Genomic DNA, 7,417 nt, shown 5'->3' on the forward strand with positions numbered 1-7,417 from the left:
GTTCTTTTTTTCTCCCAGTCTTCCATTCACCGGTAGTTGCTTCTTCTGTTGTTTCAGTACTCCGGGACCAATGGTAGCAGAAAAAAGAAAACAAATATATGTTGGGGTGAGTTGAGGGGGACACTGGTGATTTTGCTGGGAAAGGGAGTGAAGGGAGAAGTCACCTCTATCATCACCATGTGAGTTTCAACGTGACCTCCCTTGCACGCTGTCCGTACCTTGTTAAGCCACCCTCTTCCTGGAGGGTGGCTGGGTAAAGGGTGGTCCTGCTGGCTTCCCGACTTCCGAGCTCCGTCCGTCGGAGTGCTTCTTGCCTCGAGTTTCTCCTCCGGTCCGGTTCCGGCTTGGTCAGCACCCGTTCTCTCCGGGCCAGCGGTTCTCGCATCAGCCTTTTCCTCTGCTCCGCTTTCTCTTGCTCCTCTCGCTGTTCTGTCTGCGTTGCTGGTTGCTGCCCACGCCACAGTCTCCCTTACGCCCGTGATCTCTGCGTCATCGCCATGACAGAGGGACGGGCCTCCTATGTTTACCCGGTGCCCTTCCGATAGGCTGCCCGTTCGTGACGTCAAGGGCAACTCCCCTAGGTGCTCCTGGATTTCTTTTTTAAAGGGATCCTGGGTTTCCTGTGTGGAGGGTAACGTGAAAGGTGTAAGAGGCTGACTATGAACGAAAGGTAGGAGAGTCCGCAGTTCCTCATCAGGCTCGTGACACACGTCCCTCCTCGGGATTCCCCGATCGGGGGAAAGAGGAAAGCGGGATAGGTAGTCTGCATTACCTTGGTCTTTGCCCTTGCGATGTAACACTTCAAAGAGGAAAGGCTGTAGGGCTAAAAACCATCGAAGCACTCAGTCGTTATTCCCTTTGTTTCTTTGGAGCCAAATGAGAGGAGCATGGTGTGTATAAAGCAAAAAGGAGCGTCCCTCTAAATAATACCGGAGTTTCTCTATACTCCATTTCAGGGCCAGATATTCTTTTTCTATTGTGGGATACGACATTTCCCTAGGAAAAAACTTTCTGCTGATATACAGGAGAGGGTGTTCTAAACCCTCGTTATCGAGCTGAGAGAGTATGGCTCCTATCCCGACCCCGGAAGCGTCTGTTTGGAGAATGAACTGCTTGTTGAAATTTGGAGTGAGTAGTACAGGGGAGGTTGTTAGTGCTGTTTTTAAGGCCTTACAGGCTTGGAGTTCCTGCTCTGTGGGGTTTTTAATGCGACTAGCAGTAGAGGATTTTTTTTAGCAAATCAGTGAGGGGGGCTGCTATTTGCGAAAAATGGGGAATGAAACGCCTATAGTAGCCAACCAATCCTAAAAACGCTCTTATCGCTTTCCTAGTACTGGGAAAGGGGGTATTTGGATGGCGCTGATTTTTTCAGATTGTGGTTCGATCACCCCCTCTCCTAATAGATAACCCAGATATTTGACTTTTTGGAAAGCAAATTTAGACTTTTTTGCATTTATATGGAGGTTAGGTTTCCTTAGTTCAGTAAGAATGGCAGATAAGTGGGTCTGGTGTTCTCCCCAGGGTTTACTGAATACAACAATGTCATTTAAGTAGGCTGACGAATACTTCAAGTGGTTTTTTAGGAGGGTATCCATATGCCTTTGAAAACTGGCAGGGGCACCATGAAGACCAAAGGATAGTACGGTAAAGTGAAAGAGCCCGTCTGGTGTAGAGAAGGCAGTCTTTTCTTGGTCCTTTGGATGGAGAGGGATCTGCCAGTAGCCTTTGGTGAGGTCGATGGTGGTTATGTAGCGAGCCTCACCCAGGCGCTCAATCAACTCATCCACTCGAGGAAGAGGATACCCATCTTGTTTTGAAATGCGGTTCACCGCTCTAAAGTCGATGCAGAAGCAGATGCTTCCGTCTGGCTTCGGTACAAGAACTATTGGTGAACACCAATTGCTCTGAGAGGGTACTATCACACCTAGTTCTAACATGTCAGCTACCTCTTTTTTTAAAGCGGCCCTATGTGCCACAGGGACCCGATAAGGTTTCTGTTTGACTACCATTCCCTCAAGGGTGGGTATTGTATGAGTTGCTAAGGAGGTTCTGCCGGGTTGGTTAGAAAAGATATCAGAATAGGAGAGGAGTAATGTTTGCAGCTCTTCCTTCTCTTTCATACTTAGGTCGGGATCAAGAATGGTTTCCCCGACTGTGGTTTCTGCCTGGGCGGCAAAAGAAAAACTACAAGATTTCGGGGGGGGGGGGGGGGGGGGGGGGCAACTACTTTTTGAGAATGTTCACTGGATACATCAGAGGAGGAGGGGAGGTGTATCAACACCCATTTACCCACTCTGAATTCCCTCCACTTAGCCCCTTTATCATATTGAGTCTTTTGCCGGGTTTGAGCTTTATCTAATTGACTGCATGCTAGGGTTCTTAACTTGTGCAGTCTTACCTTTACCTGGTTTGCATAGTCTAGTAAAGCGTGTGCCTCAGCAAGCCCTTGTTCTTCCCATGTTTCCTTTGTAATTTCAAGGAGGGTACGAGGACGCCTCCTGAAAAGGAGTTCAAAAGGGGACACACCCAGGCTTGCCTGTACGGTACTGCGGATCACAAACAGTGCCAACGGAAGAAGCTGATCCCAATTTCTTCCGTCTCCTGACAAGAGTTTCTTTAAGGTGAGTTTCAGGTTCCCATTATAGCGTTCCACGAGCCCATCTGTCTGGGGGTGATAGACCGATGTTTTTATGTGTCTAATGTCTAGTTCTTTACAGATCTCCCTCATGAGACGGGATACGAAAGGGGTGCCGTGATTCGTAAGTATGTCTTTCGGAAAGCCCATTCTTGAAAACACCTCTATTAACTTTTGGGAGATGGATGTTGTGGAAAAGTAAATTTTGTCATGTTCTGTGTCCCTACGTGTCATCCATCATATGTTATGTGTGCATGACCAATATGCATATGTTATTCCCCATGTCCGATTCAAGACGCAATTACAGTTGTGTCCACCTCTGGTATGTCATTTTCCAGTCCCCGTTAATACTACGAATATCAGGCTTATGTAAAGTAATGTTGCCACGCTTCTCAGTGTGCACGTTATTTCATTATAAAGTCCCCGTTTCCAGGCCTCAACAGGGCCCGGACATCAGATTCAGCTCCTGTCTCCTGAGCCTCGCTGAGGAGCGATCCAGCCCCCACCTGTATCCTCGACCCTTCACTTACTTCCTGCCTCGCAGTGCCCGGTGCAGCTTGGCTCAGTCTCTGAGTCTGCCAAGACTATGTTATGATTCCAGTTATCAGTTTAGTCCTCCTTCTCTGCATTCCTAAGCTACTGAACTGCATCAATAGTTTCCGTCATTGTCTAGCCTATGCGGCTCCATGTTAAGAGAAATACTGTATTTAATGGTCATTTAATATTCTTCATCACGCACTACATGTAGAATAAATGCATGCTCTAGTCTTAGAGTCAATTGGCTTTTCCCCTCATGACTTCTAGTTTATATCAACATGTTCTCTAAACATCAGATACTAGATAAGGTTTAGGTACATGTCGCTCCGACCCTCCAGACTTTAGTCTCTGCTCCTAGCACAGAGTTCATAGCCCCCAGCTTCTCCTAGTAACACGTCATTGCCAGTTTGCGCGCACCACCAGGTTAGAGGTCCCGGCTCCTTAGGTAGCCCCCTCCTATGTTTCCGCCCATTCATGACATATTCTGTTACGTCTGCACCACATGTCTATGTATACGCCCAGTTACACCTCTTTTTACTCTTATCTTTCGCGACTGCTACGCATCACCGCTACTGCTCCACCCACTGCTACGCCTACTGCAATGTAATGTTATGTGTTCGCGCTATGTATATATGCTCGTGTATTGTTATTAAAAGTCAGCGCGCTCATCCCAGACCCAGCCCCAGCAGCTGCTGGGCCCTGTCATCCTATTTCTATGCAGGTTGTCCTGTTCCTGTCCTTATGCTGTATTAAACCTGCAAAAACTCCCACTACCTCGAATCTTGACTCTTATTTATTGAGCTATCTGTTATTCATTCATTCATCCAAAAATAGATCCGGTATTATTTATTTATATACCACATAATGGCGCCCGAACAGGGACTTGCCCTTTCCCCACGCGTCGGTGAAGCCACGCCGACCCCCTGACCCTCTGCAGTCGTGACGGAACTCTTCTGCGCAGTGGCAGATATTTCTGCTCAAGTATCCCTCAGGCCCACGGAGGAGACGGAGGAGGCGGTCCAGCATCCAGACGAGACGGTGGAGGAACGCGGCGAGTCCCGACCAGAGCCCAAGCCAAGAGTCCAAGGTCCGAGGTATCCGGAGGTCCACCCGTAACTGAAGTCCGAAGTCCGAAGTTCGTCGTCGTAGCAGTCCAGTCCAGTCCGAGGCCTTCCGTTCTTGCTGCCCGGTGAGTACCGTTACTGGGGTGGTATCTAGACAGGGTCAATTTGATTGACTCTGGTCTGTGGGTTGGTGGTACACAGTCCCACAAACGAAGTGTTCACTTCGGTGGATGCGGGTCCTGACGTGTCTCTTTATGAGACCGGTAAGTTTCGTACTGTTTCAGCAGTGCATCTAGTTTCTGTTCTAGTCAGTTTCTGTTCTCGAGAAAATTCACGTGTTCTGTTCTCAGTATTTCCAGGTAGTATTCTGTCCGAACTGTTATTTTAAATGTTTTACATGTATTCTAATGTCGTGGTATGAATGGGAAATAAGTATCGTGTTTATTGTGTATTGTATTGTGTCTAGATTACAGTTCAGTCATGCCTATATTTTCCAAGTTACGTCAGTTAAAGACTAGAAAGGGTCTGCTGGAAGCAGCAGTTCCCGTCCCGCCCAGGGACAGTCCAGGTCACTTTATGTATCAGAAACATGGCATAAGCGCCATATTGTATCTAGATTTATGGGTAGAGTATACCAAACAGTTAGAAGAAAAGTATAGATGGCCCGTATCGGGTACATGGGATGCCGAATGCATCATGCGAGTAGAAGAGGCATTATGGAAAAAGAAAGCCAGACAATCACAGAAAGACGCCATCGAGCTATGGCGCAAAGAAGCTCATAAAAGAACCGAAAGAGAAATCAGAAAGTCAGAACTAAGTAGAGAATCCCAAGAACGAGCCCAAGAAAGAGAATTAATCGAGATAGGTGAACGAGTTAGAACTGAGCAATCAGACAGACAGAGAAATGCCCTCATCAAGGGTATGTATCCTCTTCTTGCTGAGGGTTTGCCAAAAGCGACCCCGGAGGTATCCAGGAATTTCCCGCCACCATTAGTTCCGACCAAGCTACGTCACAAACCGACCGCAGCTGATATTTTTATTTCGTCCTATCTGGACGACACAGTCCCAGAATATGCAAATCCTGTTCGCACTCCGCCAGTCCCTGTAAACCAGGTAATTCCTGCTCCTCCAGATACCGGGGTGCCCTTAACAGCCCCCCTGGGTCAGCCCGCCATACAAGTCCAGCCCACGTTACAATTACCCACCCTGCCAGGACGAAAAGCATCAGTTGATGATTCTAGTTTAGGGGCCGCAGGAGGAGGTCTTCCTCAAACTCCGCCGCCATACAAGCGTTTATCAGCACTCGAATTACATGCTCAAGCATCACAGCGTACTCCCAAGAGTAATAAGTCTGTTGCAGAAATCAGGCAAACCCTTGGCGAATGTGTCTATGACCCAGTTCCAGGCGAGTTTAATATGGTTTTATATTCCGTACGCGTAAGGAGAGTGACCGAGTATCTAGTCACCCTACCCAATATGAAAGAAGATCTAGACAGAATATATCGTTTCATCCGTACAGGGGATGACCCACAAAGTATTAGTGATGCCATGTCTCAAAGGAAAGCCGAGATTCAGCGCATGATATTAAAGTTCTTAATTAACTGTCTAATAAGGGAACAAGATTACCCGTCTAAAGATCCGGCAGAAATGAAAACTCTAACAAAGTGGAGTGATAATATAGCCGAAGGAAAGCACAATACCATTGGTGCCATGGAAAGTATGTACAAGAAAATCCGTAGAGAAATAATAAAGATACACGAACAGCGTAAAGCAGCCCAAGTAAGCGAGAAAGAAAGTACCTCTGATCCTGAAGAGGAAGACGACGAGAATACTGCCAGAATAGCGTATGTAGGAAAACCTAGATTTCCAGATCGCCATTTACGTCTAGAACCCAAGTCTACTTTCCATCATCCAGCACCAGAACAAGGTTCCCTAGAACAAGTATTTCAAGCTACCGATCACATTCTGAAATCACGAATCGGTTATAGTGAGTTAAGTACCATGCATGAACAAGAAATAGTTCGGTCAGCAGTCAGATGGATTACTGATTCTACCACTTTTCCAGACGAAATAGTGGCACAAATGTTTCTGAAAATGCCCCCAGCCGAGCAGCGACTGGTGGGTATGTATATGATTCAGCACCTCATTACACTGTATGAGGGTCAACATTCTGATCCAGGTCCGTTACACGATATCCTGAACGAGTTACTCCAGTACAGATGGAGAGGTCTAGGTACCGATTTAATTAGTGTCATTCTAGAACAGCGCCACAAATATAGAACATTCTTGAACCCGCATTTTGTTCATGTCTCACCCCCAGAAAGTAAATCATTCTACATAGACAGACAGAATCCGTTACGAGAAGTCCACCCAGTCAGAGGAACGGGTGGCGAAATGCAACGAGTGTTTGTATACACTCCGATCACAAAGATGGAACTTCTCGAGATGAAGAAATTAATTCCCTGTCATGACAAAGATCCAGCAGGGTTCCATAGAGAATTAAAAGACATGCTCCGTATGGGAGAATACACTTACCCAGATATCAATAAAATGTTAAAGGTTCTGTTGCCCGCAGGGGTGTATGAAAAGCTAAAGGAAAAAGAATGGGAGGTGGGAGAGAAAAAGATAGAGTGGGCAGTCCTAGAAGCAGAAGATAAGATACGTGTACCAGGTACTGGTCTAGGAGAGAAATGTAAAGAATTACCAGAATTATTGATTCAAGTTTTACCCAGATTATTAACAACGAGAAAAGAAGACTGGGATGCAATCTCAGCCTGTAAACAGAAACAAGATGAAGATATTAGTGATTTTTATTCTAGGTTTGAAAAGTGCTTTAGTATCAACAGTGGTCTCAAGACAAGTAGTGAGTCATACCCTCACCTTTTCGTTACTAAATTAGTCGAGAATTCAAGTCCACCAATTAAAAACCGAGTTTTGAAAGTCGAAAGCACCTGGCAAGCAAATACTCCGTCCCAGATGCTCCAGATGCTCCAGTATCACCAGAATAGAATCAGAGAAGAACAAGAACACGAGAGAAAACGTATGAAAGACACGAAAATGAAAGTGCTAGTTGCACAATCTGTTCCTCAAGACAGTCAGAAGAGGGGTCCGAATCAAGCCAGTCATCCTGCAGCTCCCGTTAAAGGGAACTGCAATTATTGTAAACAGCCAGGTCATTTTA

Source organism: Lissotriton helveticus, chromosome 9 (genome assembly GCF_964261635.1).
Source record: "Lissotriton helveticus chromosome 9, aLisHel1.1, whole genome shotgun sequence".
Taxonomy (NCBI): domain Eukaryota; kingdom Metazoa; phylum Chordata; class Amphibia; order Caudata; family Salamandridae; genus Lissotriton; species Lissotriton helveticus.